Raw genomic sequence first — 18,153 nt, 5'->3', positions numbered from 1 at the left:
AATTTTTGAATGTTAAACCAACTTTACAAAATTTTATGGAACCGTTTGTGTAAAATTGGTATTATTTCTTCCTTAAATGTTTGATAGGATTTGTCAGTGAAGCTATCTGGGCCAGGATTTTTTAATAAAAAAAACCTTTATGAAAAAGGTTTTAATTGTGAATTTAATTGGTTTCATAGATAAAGGACTACTTATCTTCTACTTGAGTAAGCTTTGGTTGTTTGAGACTTTCGAGAAATTTATCCATTTCATCTAAGTTAGTTAAAGTTATTGGCCTTGAGTTTCTCTTAATATTCCCTTATTTTCATTATTTTTTTTCTTATTTTCCCCCTTATTTCCCTTTTAATATATATAGAATTTGTAGGGATATCTTCTCTCTCATTCTTAATATTGGTAATGTGTCTTCTTTTTTTCTAATCAGTCGGGCTACAGACTTATCAATTTTATTGGTCTTCTTAAATAATATGTCTTTGGTTTCATAGATTTTTCTCTATTGTTTTTCCATTTTGAGTTTGTTGATTTCTGTATTTTACTATTTCCTTTTTTCTGCTTAACCTGGGTTTAATTTTTTTCAGTTTCTAAGGTAGAACTGGAGGTTATTGATTTGAGAATAGCTTTCTTTCTAATACAAGCATTTTGAACAATAGACATCCTTCCAAATATTGCTTTAGCTGCATCTCACAAATATATGTTGTTTTTTCACTTTCATTTAGCTCCAAATACTTTCTGAATTCCATTTTGATTTTTCTTTGACCTGTATTTTATATAGAAATTTGTCACTGAGGGGCACCTGGGTGGCTTGGTCAATTAAGTGTCTGACTTTGGCTCAGATCATGATCTCACCACTTGTATAGGTTTGGGCCCCATGTTGGGCTCTGTGCTGACATCTCAGAGCCTGGAGCCTGATTCAGATTCTGTGTCTCCAACTCTTTCTTCCCCTCCCCACTCGTGCTCTGTCTGTGTCTCTCTCTCTCTCAAAAATAAGTAAATAGTAAAAAAAAATAGAGGGGTGCCTGGGTGGCTCAGTCGGTTAAATGTCTGACTTTGGCTCAGGTCATGATCTCACAGTTCGTGGGTTCGAGCTCCCATCAGGCTCTGTGCTGACAGCTCAGAGCCTGGAGCCTGTTTCAGATTCTGTGTCTCCCTCTCTCTCTGCCCTTCCCCCACTCGTGCTCTGTCTCCCTCTGTCTCAAAAATAAATAAACATTTAAAAAAATTAAAAAAAAGTTTGTTGTTGAATTTCAAATATGTGGAGATTGTCTATACATATGCTCTTACTTACTTGTTAATTGAATTCCACTGTGGTGAGAACACATTGTAAATTTTGAAATACTTTAAATTTATCAAGAGTTGTTTTATGGCTTAGAAAGTAGTCTATCTTGGTACATAATCTGTGTGCCTTAGAAAAGAATGTGAGGGGATGGTAACATTTCTAACAAAATTGTGAATTAAACTATTTTTTTGTGCAGTTTTATAAGTTTTTACCTCATGCATTTTGAAGATCTATTATTTGGTGCTTAAATATTTCTTTTTGTGATGAATTGGCCTTCTTAATCACTATGAAATGATCCTCTTATGCTTGGTAATATCTTTTGCTTTAAAATTTGTTTTGTCTGATATTAATATAGTTGCTTGGGCTTTCTTTTGATTAGCATTAGCATGGTCTATCTTTATTTATCATTTTACTTCTAACCTATTAGTGTCTATGTTTAACGTGCGTTTCTCATAGGCAGCAGCAATTGGGTCTTTATTTTTAAATCCAGTCTGACAATCTCTGCCTTTTAATTGCAGTGTTTAGACCATTAACATCTAATATGATTTATTAATTAGTTGGTTTTAATCTGTCATCTTGTTATTTGCTTTGTATTTGTCCCTGTATTTTTTCTTCTTTTTTTCTTGATTATTCTTTTTCTCTTGTCTGCTTATTGGTGTGTGTGTGTGTGTGTGTGTGTGTCTGTGTGTGTGTGTGTCTGTGTGTGTGTGGTTGCACTGGGGTTTAATATAGTAAAGCCCAACTTCAAGTACCATTATACCATTTCATGCACAGTAAAAGATCCTCCAGTAGAACACTTCGATGTCTTCCTTCCAGGCTTTGTGCTATTTGTGTTATTTTATCTCTTCATATATATAAACCCCACAGTACATGATAATTATTTTTTTCTTAAACTGTCAACTATCTTTTAAAGAAATTAAAATACGGTGACTTATACTTACCCCTATATTTATTATTTCTGTTGTTCTTCATTCCTTCATTTAGCTCAAGATTTTTATCTGGCGGCATTATTTCTCTTTGCAGTGTAGGTCTGCTGGTGATGAATTTTTTCATTTTGTATGCCTGAAAAAAGTATTTTGGTATCATTTTTGAAGTGTATTTTCACTGGGTATAGAGTTTGGTTAATTTCTTTCGTTACTTTAAAGATGTTGCTTCACTGTCCTTACTTTTGCATGTTTTTTTGGTGAGAAATCTGCTGCCATTCTTACATTTTTTCCCTCTGTGTAATGTGTCTTTTTTTCTTCTGGCTTATTTTAAGATTTTGTCTTAATCACCATTTTTAAGTAATTTAATTATAAATGTGCAATGTTATGCTTTTCATCATGCTTTTTATGTGCGATGTTATTGATCTTAAGCATCTGTGAGCTTATAGTTTTCATCAAATTACAAAGATTCTTGACTATTGTTCAAATATTTTTTTTCCATCTCCTCTTTTTTTCCCTTCTCCTAAAACACGGAGCCCCATATAGTCATTTGTACTAGGATTTACAAATTACATAAGTGGTCCTGCCAAGAAGGAAAATTGTCTCTAAAGTTACTCAGGCTGAGTTTCATAGATTCTCTAATAGTAAAAAAATGACCACTAAATCACCAAAGATTCTTATTCCATTCATTTTCCCCAATCCCTTGGGCTTATGAGTCTATTCATAGACACAAATGGTAAATTGGCCAAAAGCCTCAAATATCCATTGTAAAGATACTTTTCACTCAGATGTAATAAGGTGGCAAGATACAAATGCTTTTAAGAGCTGAAGAAGTAACATAGCCATATGATGCTGAGTGTAAGACAATATGAAGAGGTAGAAACTTTGGCAACCTCAAGAGACCTATTGTGGCCAAAGGCATTTACACATAAAACACATCACAACAAAACCAGGTCAAACAAAAGACTTCGAGCCTTACTTAGCCTGTTTATTGCCAGTTGCAACTTTTGTGAAGAGCTCATAATACAGAGATCACTTTCAGGTAGAGAAAGATACAAAATTATTCCTGGATTGATTCCACAAGATACTCTATTAAGAATATCTATAAATCTATTAACATCTTTCATTCAATAAGTGGTACAATGTCTGGCATATGGCAAGTGCTCAATTGGTGGTGTATCTGTTATCATTGTTGTTTTTAGTGTTCTTGTTTCCTGCAGATTTAGTAGTGATGGTGGTAAAAGTCGTAGCATTTGGAAACGACAAGTTTCAAAATGGGCCGGGAAAGAAGAGCAAGTATGGGGAGAAGGGAAAAGTGCTTCTTTCAAATAAGCCTGTAAGTTGATCTTGGGGAAAAGGGGCAAGGTCCTGGAATTGCTGGGTGTGTGAACCTGGAGCACGTATTCATGAAAAGTGTGTCCTCACTGGCCTGTCACTCACCCTTCACTGAGATGAGATTCTCTCACTGATTTGAGAGCTTCTGCTAGGAGATTCTACCACCAGAACCAGAGAGCATTTTGTTTCATTTCTCCCTGGTATTTGCTTGATAGGAGTGATACCCATCCATACCACAAGCTCTGGGTGAGCTCCCTACCTCCTCCAGTCATCCTCTGTGGAGACATCTCGCAAACTCCAGAATGTGCATAAGCCCAAGTGTAGGGATAGGGAGAGGGCCTAGGTGCTTGGCAGGGTGATGGTAGGGAAGGAAGTCATTCTATATATACTGAGAGGTTGTGAGAGGGTGGAACTGAACAAGTACAGATGTTTGAATTGAGATGATGGTTAGGATAGTCATATTATTCATATATATAGATATATATACATGCATATATATATATCTATATATATCTGCAGATATATATATAGATATATATATATATATATGCTTTTATTAAAATTAAATTTAGTGATGATTTTTCTAATTTATTTCCAGAGTAGTGTTCTGTGAACATTTTTGTTCAAACACTTGTCAATAAAGATTTTTGAACACGTGTCCTCAATATACATATTTATTACATTATGTTATTTTGAGGAATTAATTATTAAAATAATATGTAAATTATAAACCACAAATACATTTTATTTTATTTTTTAAATTTATTTATTTTTTGAGAGAGAGAATGAGAGGGAGAGAGAGAGAATCCCAAGCAGGCTCCGCACTGCCAGCGTGGAGCCTGATGCGGGTCTTGAACCCATGAACTGTGAGATCATGGCTTTACCAAAATCAGGATCCCACGCTTAACTGACTGAACCACCCAGGCGCCCCACAAAATACATTTTATTTATTTATTTAAAAAAAATTTTTTTTTCAACGTTTATTTATTTTTGGGACAGAGAGAGACAGAGCATGAACGGGGGAGGGGCAGAGAGAGAGAGGGAGACACAGAATCGGAAACAGGCTCCAGGCTCTGAGCCATCAGCCCAGAGCCTGACGCGGGGCTCGAACTCACGGACCGTGAGATCGTGACCTGGCTGAAGTCGGACGCTTAACCGACTGCGCCACCCAGGCGCCCCCCCCAAAATACATTTTAAAAGGATAAGATGTATATGAATGGAAGTAGAAATCCTGGTATTTGCGTACCACCTGGGGTGTGCACACTCTACCTTAGAGACAACAGCCCTGGAGGAAGGGCTTAAGAGAAGCAAGCCTTCCATTTCACCAGTATCCAGGAAGAAGCCTTTCAAACCCTCTCCCAGGCCTCATATAGCTGAGTTCTGTACTTAACATGGGGTAAAGGTTACTGTGTCATTGAAATGAAAGCAGACAATCAGCATTTCTAGGAAGTTCTAAATTATGAAGCAAACTATATAGAAGTTTGCTTATTGTGTGCCCATTATAACGGGCATTAAAAAAGACAATGTCTATTCAATTCAAACCCAGCACTGTGGAGTAGATATCATTATCCTCATTCTATAAATAAAAAAGCAGGTTCCTAGAGATTTTAATTCTAATCTTTGTTTCTGAGCCCACTTTCCTATTCTACTGGGCTGCTTAAGGACTATGGCGTACCTATCTATGCAGGCACAAGATTTTTCAACTGTCTTTCAAGGACAGACCTTGTTTATGGAAAGTTAACCAAAATCTTCATCAGAATTTTATATTGACTTATGGAATCATTTCGGAGGAAGAACTTGTTAGCTATAGTAAGCTATTATGATTTTTATTTATTGTACAAAAGGCACTAAAACAAGTGAAGTGATAAAAAGGAATTTTAAAGCACCCATAAACACTATTATAACATATTTTATTTTTCTTTTGTTCACAATTTCTTTCCATTTTTACCCATGTACATGTTAGTTGCATTATTTCAATCACAGTTTAAATATTACCTTGTTTTCTGATAATGTTTTTCACACACACACACACAAATTCCTGAGATGATAGAGATATATAGCCTGGAAGCAGCATGAAAATATTTAATGGGTTTATTATGTTCTATCAAATATTATTATTTTATTTAACTTTCCACAGGTTATTAGCCACATTGTTTCCAAATTGTTCCATAGTATATATATGATGCTAAAAATACATTTTGTGCATTCAGCAAGCATAAATTTAGTTTCCTTAGATTAGTAACTAATGATATAGTTATTGTGTATTGACTCTTTACTATGAAGTAGGCACTGTTCTATGGAGTGGGATTTCAGGGTAAAAAGGAGTGAAATTTATTATTGTTCTTAATAAAATACTAAATTGCTAGAGGCAATGTGAATTGATGCTACAACTTGGAAATAGTGTGTGAGTTTACCACTTTCTCTACTGCTCTTCTAATTTTGGGAATTGTTATTGTATCAAGGTTAAACTTTTTATAACTCTAATGACTGATATCAGAATTCTTCTTAAGGAGGGAACAGACTTTGTTTATGAAAATACCGGGGCGCCTGGGTGGCGCAGTCGGTTGAGCGTCCGACATCAGCCAGGTCATGATCTCGCGGTCCGTGAGTTCGAGCCCCGCGTCAGGCTCTAGGCTGATGGCTCGGAGCCTGGAGCCTGTTTCCGATTCTGTATCTCCCTCTCTCTCTGCCCCTCCCCCGTTCATGCTCTGTCTCTCTCTGTCCCAAAAATAAATAAAAAATATTGAAAAAAAAATTAAAAAAAAAAAAAAAGAAAATACCTTGATAAGCCACTTAAAGGTGAAGAAGGAAATACTGAATTCATGGAATGTCAGAAGGCAAGATGACAAACTGCTCTGGATTTGAAATAAACAGGAATTTGGGGGTGAGGAACAAGAGAGAGGAGAAGAGTGAGTGAGCCTAGAGTTGAATATAGTATGGCAGGGGATTGAAATCCTAGCTGCGCAAATGGTTGAGTGACTTTTGCAATCAGAATATCTAAACTTGTATTTTTGGTTTGCTTGTGTTGTGGCCTTACAAATTCCCTGACCGCCCAAATTTGCAGTCAAGCTTTTCCATTTATAGATACCACAGGAATGATTGGTTTGTGGGAAATTAAGGAAAACAGTTCCATAATTAGATCAATGTAGTGTGAAATTAAACAGGATGCATGAACAGGATGGTGAGATGTTCCCTAATAGAATTAATTCAGAAATTTTAGGAGTTTAAACTGGAGGTGACAACAAAGAGAATGTACCTTCCTAAGAAATCCTCTGAAGATTTCAAGAGGGCTTTGCATCTTCACAGGGCATAAATTAAGGGTTTGACTGCTTGTATGTAGGTCTCAAAAGATATGTAGACTCCAGTAGACATCTGGTTTGTGTTTACTTTTCTTAACAATGGCTTCAGTGGGCTCTCTCTCCATCTCAGTCTTCAGTTGCAGTAATACACCTTCATACCAGTTACTGGCCATCAGTGGATTATCAGATACAATGTCTAAAAAAGGCTGATGTTTATTTCTTGCAAATTAAAGGAACCTTCACCAGAGCGATTTCTGACCTCTCATTATTGCATTTAATCATTATTAAGAAGATGGAAAAGCTAGGACAATGTAGAGGATACTAAGGGCCTTAAAGTCAACTGTTGGAGGAGATGGTCAGCAAGACCAGTAGGTTATTTTTATTCGTAGTATCCTATCATATTTAGCAAAAGGAACCAGTCTTGGTATTGCAACATTGTTTCATAGTTTACCTTGAACATTTTAAGGTAATATTTAAGTTTAAAAAATGTTTATGTATTTATTTTGAGAGAGAGAGAGAGAGAGGCAGAGAGAGAGGGAGAAAGAGAATCTCAAGCAGGCTCCACACTCAGTGTGGAGATAATTTTTAACATGAACACTTAAGTAGTCACTTTTTAGCCCTTGGTTTATTTGTGATTGTGTCTTCCTGTATCTACTAGCATGAAAGCTCTTAGAAGGCGGGATCTGTGTCCTACTTCTCTTTTTTCCACTATCGCCTTCAGCGTAATTTGAAGCATGCATTCCACATTTAATAAGTATTTGTTGATTAAATAAATGTGGACCCCCCCCCCACCAGTACTTCCAAGCAAACATACATCATGTTCACTTCTTATTTTGTTCTTAGTTTTCTTATGTTTAAAAATTTTACCTTACTTTTATGTTGATCCCTCTTTAATGGCCAGAGTCCTAGAATTAAAATATTATTCAATTAGTTATGATCTCTAATGCTGCTGGAGCCATGGATTATTCTCTGAGTAGGTTCTCCTCCTAAATGGTATAGTTATTTTCTCCAATAACTTCTGGTGATTAGTACCATAAAAACCATAGTAGATACTTAATAAATGATTCTTGGCTAAGTCACTCATTATTGACAGAAATTTGTTAGCACAAATTATGAATCAGTCAAGTCACATAATTGACAAAGTATCCTTTTATTATTTATTAACAAACAAAAACATTAACATTTGGGGGGCAGTCTCCGGGCAATTTGGAGGAACAGATGGAGTAATTTAACTCCTTTAGATTGTTGGAATGCTGACAGGTACCACGTAGAGTTAGAGCAGTCACCTCCATCTGGCACACACACGGGTAAATTTAGCACGGTAAGATGATGGTAAAACAGATGCTGCGGCAAAAGTACAGGACTTAACAATGGCAAAAATAGACTTGGCCCACTCATGGACCTTACTTAAAGGGCAAACTTTGAGCTGCAATTAATAAAATTAATGAGACTATTTTTAGGCGATGACTAGTTTTAAAACATTAGTCAGAGATACAAAGTTTGTAGCAGCAAAATGAATACCCTTTTTTCCTACTCATTTGGTGCCCTGAGTGCAGCATTTCCTGTGGAAATCAGAGGGCATTGCTAAGTCAGTGACACAGAAAATGCTCTCACGTTCCCCAAATGAAATCCTTAGGCTTTACAGTCCCTGACTCTTTCCTGTAAACCTGACAGAAAACTCCTGTAGTAGGAGTTATTACCTTTATATTTCCAAACATGAACCACCTCCATTTTATTTGCTAGAACCTCTTAATGTGTTCCAGTTATGTAAAAAAGGGAAATAACGTTTTAGAAAAATGACAAATATTATTGATCTCTCTCATCATGCAAAGCAGTTTGTATCCCTGAATGTATTCAGGGAAAGCCGTTTAAAGAGACCCCCCATTGTTCTGAATTGCACACATGTGCATGGTGACAGGCCACATGTTCTGATGTGGCCTTTAGGAAGAATGACATTTATTAATCTCTACTGCTGGAGCTGTGAAATAGCTGACTTCGAAGTGGAAGCCCTCATATGCACCAGAAGATCTTAGCTGTTCATTCAAAACCTTTTCTTAAAAAAATGGGTCTGTTGAGGCTGGCTAAAAATGCACGTGTGTCCTGTTCGAGATATTGGAATAAAAGGTATTCAGTTGAATGAAGGGTCACACACACAGAATGATGATGCTCCCCCCCCCCCCCCCACCGAATTTTTAGACAAGTTGGGAATGTAGCAATTGAAATAAACCAGTGAAGCTTATAATCTAGGGCATTTTTTTTAGTGGGCACTTTCCCAGTAAGAATTCTTTGCAAAGAGCAAGAATGGAATCTGTTATGCTTTCAGATGAGTTAACGTGCTTGGTCAAAATTTAGCAGTTGGGTATTGTAAAGGATATTTTCGTCAGAGGGATCCACAAATACATATTTGAAAAGAATTATACCAAAAGCGGTAGTTTTTTTTGTTGAACATTCTTTGTAGAATGTTTTTTATTTTCTTTGAGTGGTTGTATGTGTAGGACAATGGGGAAGGATGCAAGGAAGCTAGGAGACTGGTGGGCAGTTCTAGTCTGGCTTGTGCTTTGTTACATTGGGTTAGATACGTAACAACTCTGGGTAAGATTTTCTTACTAGATATGAGTGAGGCAGGGTGGGACTAAATATGTAGTAGGGGTATTTCTACACTTTGAATATGTCATTCCAACTCTTTTGGGTTACATTGTTTCTTTTGTGGAGTCCTCTGTCAGTCTCTTGGCTTCTTTGAATGAAGCATCATCTTTTTTTTCCCCTCTGGCTGCTTATAATTTTCTTTTATCTTTGATTTTCAGCAGTTTTACAATGATGTGTCTACGTGTTCTTTTATTTGCATTTATTCTGTTGGGGTTTGTAGAACATCTCAAATCTGTGGGTTGGCTTCTGTCATCAGTTTTGGAAAATCATTTCATGCAATGCTGCTTCTACTCCATTTTTTTCTCTCCTTTTCCTTCTGGGACTCCAGTTACACATATGTGTGCCATATGTCTCTTATGCTCATTTCTGTATTTTCTGTCCATTTATTTCCTTATGCATTAGTGTGTATTTTTTCCTGACCTACCTTACAGTTTATGAATCTTCTCATCAGCTTTATTTAATCTGCTGTTAGACCCATCAGTTGTTCTCTTAATTTTACTCACTGTATTTTAGTCCTAAAAGTTTCATTTGAATATTTTTTATAGTTTACATTTCTCTGTTGAAATTCTCCAATTTGCCATCTCATTTCTAAAACTATTAATCATAGTTTTAAAAAATTCATGTCTAATAACCAATAAATTTTCTAAGGATCTGTTTATATTGTCTATTATTCTCTTGATTTTGGTCAAGTGCTCTTGTTTCCTGGTAATTTTGGATTTAATGCCAGACATTACTTTTGAAAACTTTGGTTCTGAGTGATTTTTATCTTTTTCGTAGAGAGGATTCACTTGTGTTTCAAACAGTTAGTTAGGGTATGGGAATGCCACCTTAATCTAGCCAGGATCTGAGCTGATTCAAAGCTGGGTTTCAGTATTTGTGAAGGCTGATTCTGTGCTGTCTGTCTGGTTCACCCCTATGTATATGGATTTACAACAGTCTTTCAGGGGTCCTAACCGAACATCTTGGTGATTTATAAAGATTCCTTTTTCTGAGTATACTCTGAACTCCAGTTTATGTCTTCCTTGGCCACTTAAGATGGTTGAAAGTTCTGTTAAGCTTCTCATCCTCTCTGACTCAGGCTTCTGCTCAGATTTTCAGCCTTTAAGTCACCACTGGTAAATCGACCAAAGCCTTCAGGTCAGAAGCATCACATCTGCTCTTGAGCTAATCTCCTCTGTATTCCTTTTCTCTATGGAGTCAGCTTTTTGAAATCTCACTGCTATTGAAACCTCTGATGCTTTAAACATTATATTTAAAAATATGTTTCTAGTTTTGCATTTGTCCTCAGAAAGAAGACTTTTCTGGCAAAAACCAGAGACAAACAAAAACAAAACTGTTATCTGCCCTTCGAGGAAGCAAGAAATCTCTTTCGAGTGTTAAACTCTAAAATTCTGTATTTTTACGATTTTACTTTAAAAGGGTGGATTATTCTTTGTTGGTAGTCAGCTTGTAGAGAGCATAAGAAAATAAACAGCTGGGTGTTTAGATGTCCCATTTGTTGTTAAATGTATTCCTTTCACTTGTTCTGATTGATGGAATTAAAGGGCCAAGATAATGGAAAGACTGACAGAATTACTTTTTGTATAGCACTAAATAGGCATGCCCTCTCTCAAACCTCTACATAAACTAGGATGACATTTCTGCATTTCTTTAATGAAAACAGGATTTTCCCATTATTCATCCTGATGAGAAAAATCTTGAGCCAAAATAACAGTTTAGAAGCTATTGATCTGAAGCCCCTGTGAAACTCTGCCTTTTCGAAGTCTTTTGGGATATACCAAGACCAAAATCATAGGTAACTCCATCAATAATTAGATATGCAGTATTTCCACAGCTGTGCAATACCAGATGGTTTTGCTTTCTTAGGCTTAAAGGAACTTCCTTTCTTTGCAGTTAAAAAGTCAACTGTGTCAGATTCTATACACTCATCCTTCTTAAATGGGGCAGAGAAGGTCTGAGAGACTTAGGTTTGAACTCCATGATATTCTGACTTTAGTGGAAGAGAACTCAATTAAGTATGTCACATGCTGGAGTCAAGAGGTTCTGCAGCCAGTGCAGCAAATGTTTTCGCTTTCAACTGAATTATTTAATTTGCAATAATGACACACTGAAAGACAGGTGGAAGTAGTGAAGCTGCCTGCCCCACTGACCACAGACTTCAGTTCTCGACCAAGGATGTCCCTGCAGATTTGCTGAACGGTACCTACTTGGGTCTCTGTTCAGCCCCCAAGCTCGTGTTTGGCTTGGCTTTTTTTTTTTTTTCTTTTTTCACTGCTTTTCTGATTTCACTGTTGTAGGTTCATTTAAGGCTGAATACCTGATGGCATCTCTGTTCTTATCGCAGCCTAGTTAGCAGTTACACAATAGGGATGGTCTTTTACATAATATTAAGAGACACAAAGTGACCTATTGAATAAAGTTACTTTGGATTTCACTGGAGGAATTTCTTCCTTTATGAGGAAGAAGGTAAGACTGTCTTCATCTTTGATCATTGATAAGCCAAAAATTTTAGAAGGGTAAGGACTAAATATAAAAACAAGAAGACCTTTATTTCTTATCTATTTTAAAAAACATGTCTTTTAAAATGGTGTTTTTAGTTTTGCTTTTGTTTTTATTATTTTGAAAAGTATAAAGCATTGTAAACAACATAAACTTTTTATTGTTGGTATTATTATTAGCTGTGGCCAGCTTATAAATTTAGAGCTTTATTTTTCTTATAAAAATGAAACTTGTGGGCGCCTGGGTGGCTCAGTTGGTTGAGCATCTGACTTTAGCTCAGGTTAAGATCTCATGGCCAGTGAGTTCGAGCCCCACATCAGGCTCTGTGCTGACAGCTTGGAGCCTGGAACCTGCTTTGGATTCTGTGTCTCCCTCTCTCTCTGTCTCTAACTCACTCGCATTCTGTCTCTGTCTCTTTCAAAAATAAACATTAAAAATAATTAAAAAAATGAAACTTGCTTTATCCAAATGTCTTTCAATTGATGTATCTATATAAAGATATTTTATATAATATCCTATAAATATCCTACTATAGTCTGTTATTTTCAATAATGAATTATGAATATATTCTAAGTAAATGATTATAAATCTTTATCATTGAGATATGCACAAATAGAAGGTGAATGTCACGATTTAATAATTTTATTATTTTTGTCGAGAGTAGACATTGCCATAAGTTGTACGTTGACTTGTGTTTTTCAAAAAGATATGTTGAAGTCCTAATCCCTGGCACATGGAAAGGTGACCTTATTTGGAAATGGGGTCTTTGAAGATGTAATCGATATAAGATACAGTCATACTGGATTAGGATGGGCCTGAAATCCAATGACTGGTTTTTTTATAAGAGAGATTTGGAGACACAGGGATGAAGACCATGTGACTATGGAGGCAGAGATTGAAAGTGCTACACCGAAAAGCCAGTGAATATCAAGGATTGCCAACAACCACCAGAAGCTAGGAAGAGGCAAGGAAGGATCCTCCCCTATGGCCCTCAGAATATGAGCCTGGATTTCAGACTTCTGGCCTCCACGACTGAGGGAGAATAAGTTTCTGCTGTTTTAGCTGCCAAGTTTGTGGAAATTTGCTACAGCAGCCCTAGGAAACTAATACAATAGGCCATGCTGAGTTATTTTATTTCGCATATTTCCTCATTGCTGGAAATTCATTATTACTGGTATCATATATTTTATGTATCATGCATTGTACATAATCTTTTTACTTCATCTTTGTCATTAAAGAAGCAAGTACTATGGTGTGTAAGTAGAAATGCAGAATTTAGGAACTGTGGCATAATAGATCTGCTAAGGTTTTTCAAGAGATCTTCATCCAACTTAAATCTCTTCCATTAGAAGGGGACATGGAAAATTTAGAGATACTTCAGAGCAACAAAGGCCAATGGCCTAAAAAATAAGGCACGGTAGTCACAGTATCATCTGAAAGCTGACAGGGACGTTAGTGACCACCCATTCCAGGCCTGGCATCTTAATAGCACATGTGCTGCCCCTTCCACAGCAGACGTTGCTCTTCAGACAGGCTGCTGTTCGGCTCTGAGTGCAGACCCAGATGTATAATCCTCTGCTACACAGTGTAGATCAGACCAGTCAGACCTGACCCCAAATAAAGTGTGTCCACTACTAGAGTTCAATCAGATCTTGTTGTTTACAGATGAAAAAACTGAAGCCCAGGAAGAGAAGTTAATCATAGGACTCAGAATGGGTTAATGACTGGATATTAATCCCCAAATTTCAGTCTAGTCCCTTTCTATTCACCACAGTGTCTCCTTGCAGAAAACAAAAAACAAAAAAAATATTTTGTTGTTGTTGTTGCTGCTATTGTTGGGGAACATGTACTGGGGGCTTCAAAATTTCTTTCAGAATCTAAAGCTGTTTCCACATGACTCCTCAGTAGTATGGTCTGGGGTCCCTAGGCATACCACATCGTTTAGGACACAAATTCAGTTTGAGAACTTGGGTATAATTCTAGTGTGTAATAGCTGTGGTGGTGGCCAGTGAAGGAAAGGAAATGAATAAACTATGTTGCTAGAGGCACATCGGTTCTACTACTTTGGTTTTTCTATGCCGCTGTTTCACAATATTTATTAACTAAATCTGTGCTCCATGGCAGGGATATCAAGATGAATAAAAGGAACACCTTAACTTCAAGGAGTTCAATCTATGTAAGTAATAAATGGCAACACGGTGAGATGAAATTAGCTATGCATTTTTGGTGCTGAGACACAGCTAATAGAGAGTACTCTATTATTTGTAGAATTAGAATAATGGAAAAAAAGTTGGAAGGTAATTAGAGGTCATTGATCTTACCTCATAGTCAATGTAGGAATCCTCTTTACACTATACCCTGCAAAAGATCAATTAGTTCATCTTCTCTTGACCTGATTGACTGAAAGGTTAAAATATACATGAAAATAGGTGTGCATTTGTGCATGTGTGTACATGCATGTAGTCTTGCTTCCATCTAATTTTCTTTTTTTTTTCAATATATGAAATTTATTGTCAAATTGGTTTCCATACAACACCCAGTGCTCATCCCAACAGGTGCCCTCCTCAATACCCATTACCCACCCTCCCCTCCCTCCCACCCCCCACCAACCCTCAGTTTGTTCTCAGTTTTTAAGAGTCTCTTATGCTTTGGCTCTCTCCCACTCTAACCTCTTTTTTTTTTTTCCTTCCCCTCCCCCATGGGTTTCTGTTAAGTTTCTCAGGGTCCACATAAGAATTTTCAAATAATCCATAATCTGAAGAGATTAAAAATTCTCCTTTGGTCTTTGCTTGACTGTTTCCAGAGATGAGGAAAGTTAAGTTTCTGTTAAGTTTCTGTTAAGTTTCTCAGGGTCCACATAAGAATTTTCAAATAATCCATAATCTGAAGAGATTAAAAATTCTCCTTTGGTCTTTGCTTGACTGTTTCCAGAGATGAGGTATTTATGATCTAACAGGGCGCTAACACTATTTTTTTTCAATATATATAAATATTATTAAAAATTCAATTTTTTCTTTTCTCTTTTCAAATTTTTATTTAACTTCTGGTTAATGTACAGTGCAATATTGCTTTCAGGAGTAGAATTCAGTGATTCATCACTTACATACAACACCCAGTGCTCATCATAACAAGTGCCCTCCTTAATATCCATCACCCATCTAGCCCATCCGCTGCCCACCTCCTTCCATCACCCCTCTGTTCGTTCTCTATCTTTAAGAGTCTCTTATGGTTTGTTTCCCTCTCTTTTTTCCCCATCTCATATGTTCATCTGTTTTGTTTCATGAATTCCACATTTGAGTGAAATAATGTGGTATTTGTCTTTCTCTGACTTATTTTGCTTAGCATAATATACTCTGTCTCCATCCACATCATTGCAAATGGCAAGAGTTCATTCTTTTTGATGTCTGAATAATATTCCATTATATATATATTTCACATATATATATATAGTATATATATGTCTATATATATATATATATATATATACCACATCTTCTTTATCCATTCATCAGTCCGTGGACATTTGATTATTGTTGCTGCTGCTGCTGTAAATATCAGGATGCATGTACGTACCCCTTTGAATCTGTATTTCTGTATATTTTGGGCAAAATTCAGGGGCCTTACCTGTTTTTGCCAAGACATTGAGAATCATCTTAGACCCTACCAACAATCCTGCTCATATTGCCTCCTAAATATTTCTTGAATTCTATTTTTTCCCCATTTCTATGACTTCTGCCTTAGTTCAGCTTTTGTTATCTCTACCTTGGACTTCTGCTAGCCTCTAGTTATTTCTTTATCTCTTAGTTAATCCTTTGTGTAGCAGTCAATGATACCTATTTTAAAAAAGACATGACCATAAAATTTCTCATCTAAAATCCCTTAGTGGTGTCCCATTGTCTTAAAAGGAGACTTTGTAACAGTTTCATTGGAGGCTAGAAGACAGTGTAGCTAAGCCTTCAAAATTCCAAGGTAATATATATACTTAGTTATATTAAAACTAAGGTGTGAAGACCTAAAATAAATACCTTCAGAAAACTAGTGAATGATGTGCTTTGCCAATACAAACAAGTAAAAGGGGAATCTATAGAATCCTAGGAATGAGGAACCTACACTAGAAGGAACAGTGAGGATTTCTAGGATGATAGTGAAGGGAGATTTCCAAATAACAGCCGTGCAGAAGCCTATAGAGAGGAGAAAGAAGGCAGGAGGCTCTAAAAGCAATGTCTCCCAGAAAAACAATCAAGAAAATATGTCAAACTAATATATTTCCAGGCTTTAAAAACTAAAATGAGACTAATTTTATGTCTTGGGACAGTTGAGTGTGAATTAGTGATAGTTACAGAGGTAATAAAGAGTGAGACCATTATTAATTCCAAGGGAAAAAAATTGTACAACAAATTACATAATGCGAGGCCAGAAATAAACTTTACATATATGATAAAATGATTTTTGACAAGGACATCAAGACTATTCAATGAAAAGAGGACAGTCTTTCCAACAAGTGGTATTCACATGCAAAAGAATGAAGTTGGATCCTATCTTGAACCATATAAAATATTAATTAAAAATGGATCAATGATGTAAATGAAGACCTAAAATTATTAAATTCTTAGATGGAAACACAGGGTAAAACTTCATGACATTAAATTTGTCAATGATTCTTGGCTTAACCGACTGACCCACCCAGGTGTCCCTGTCAATGATTCTTGGATGTAATCCTGAAAACACAGCAAAAATAGATAAATGGGATGACGTCAAAATGACAAGCTTTTGTTCAACAAAAGACAATACCAACAGAGTGAAAAGACAACCGACAGAAAATATTTGTAAATAATAGATCTGGAAAGGGATTAATATTCAGAATATATAAAGAGCTTCTAGAACTCAACAAGAAAGAAAAAGCATGCTGATTAAAAAATAGGCAAAAAACCTGAATAGACTTTTTCTCAAAAAGAAGATATACAAGTGACCAGTAAGCACATGAAAACATGCTCAGCATGTATAAAGTACCTGGAGTAGTCAAGTTCATAGAAGGTAGAATGGTGATTTCTAGGGGCCAGAGGGAAGAGATAATGGGAAGTTACTATTTAATGAGTACAGAGTTTCAGTTGGGGAAGATGAAAAAATTTGGAGATGGATGGTGGTGGTGATGGTTGCACATCAGTGTAAATGTAGTTGATGCCACTAAACAATCTGCTTAAAAATGATTAAGATGGTAAATTTCATTATGTATATTTTACCACAATTGAAAAAACATTAGCAAACTACCTTCCTAAGCATAGAATAAACAAATATTTCAACCTGATTTCATACTAATCACTGGGAAAACTGATTAATTTCTGTATATCATGTCATATTGAGAAATCTTTATAGCTTTTAGTTGGCTTCCCAAAGAAAATGCATATTGTTGTTAAAAATTACACATATACAGCTTAGCTGAGACCCAAAGTTACATTAGTATTATTATATACATATTAAATATTGATTTTACCTTAACTTATAATATATTCTTTTGGGAATTGAGGGAAGGGGTGGATATAGTGTAAGAGAGCTAAAACTTTACCTTTAATTTTAGGGAGCCAATAAATTATGTCTAAGATTGTAAATTTAAGAAATAGAAGTTCACATATGTCATTTGTAAAGGTCCAGTTAAAATGGTAAGAGAGTTGAAAGTGGTTGTTTCTGAGAAGTATGGGAGTAGGCTATATTACTGACATGTTTTTTCTATAAATCTGGCAGTACTATCTGATGTTTTAGACCATGTACATGTATGCTTCTGATAAAAATGAAAGTTAATTTAAAAACATGTAAGTAAGTACAGACACATATGCTCATAGACTGGTTAATCAGCCAGTCTACATTCCCAGTAATTTGAATGAAATTTGAATGACACATTTTTAATCATTTAAAAATAGTATTATTTAAAAGGCCATTTCATGCATCTTGTTCTGGAGGAAGCCAGGTTCCATGTTGTGAGAAAGTTTAAGCAGTGTTATGGAGAGTGCATGTGGTGGGTGGTCCATAGCCAGTAACTCATTTGCAAGTGGTGTATCATATTGGAATTGGATTCTCCAGGGCCAATCAAGCCTTAAGATGAATGCTGCCATGGATAGCATCCAGTAGCTCATAAGAGACTTAGAGTCGGAACCACCTAGGTAAGCTTCTCCTGAATCCTGAC

This window comes from Felis catus, chromosome C1 (assembly GCF_018350175.1).
Source record: "Felis catus isolate Fca126 chromosome C1, F.catus_Fca126_mat1.0, whole genome shotgun sequence".
In the NCBI taxonomy this organism is placed as follows: domain Eukaryota; kingdom Metazoa; phylum Chordata; class Mammalia; order Carnivora; family Felidae; genus Felis; species Felis catus.
This window is presented reverse-complemented; position numbering follows the sequence as displayed.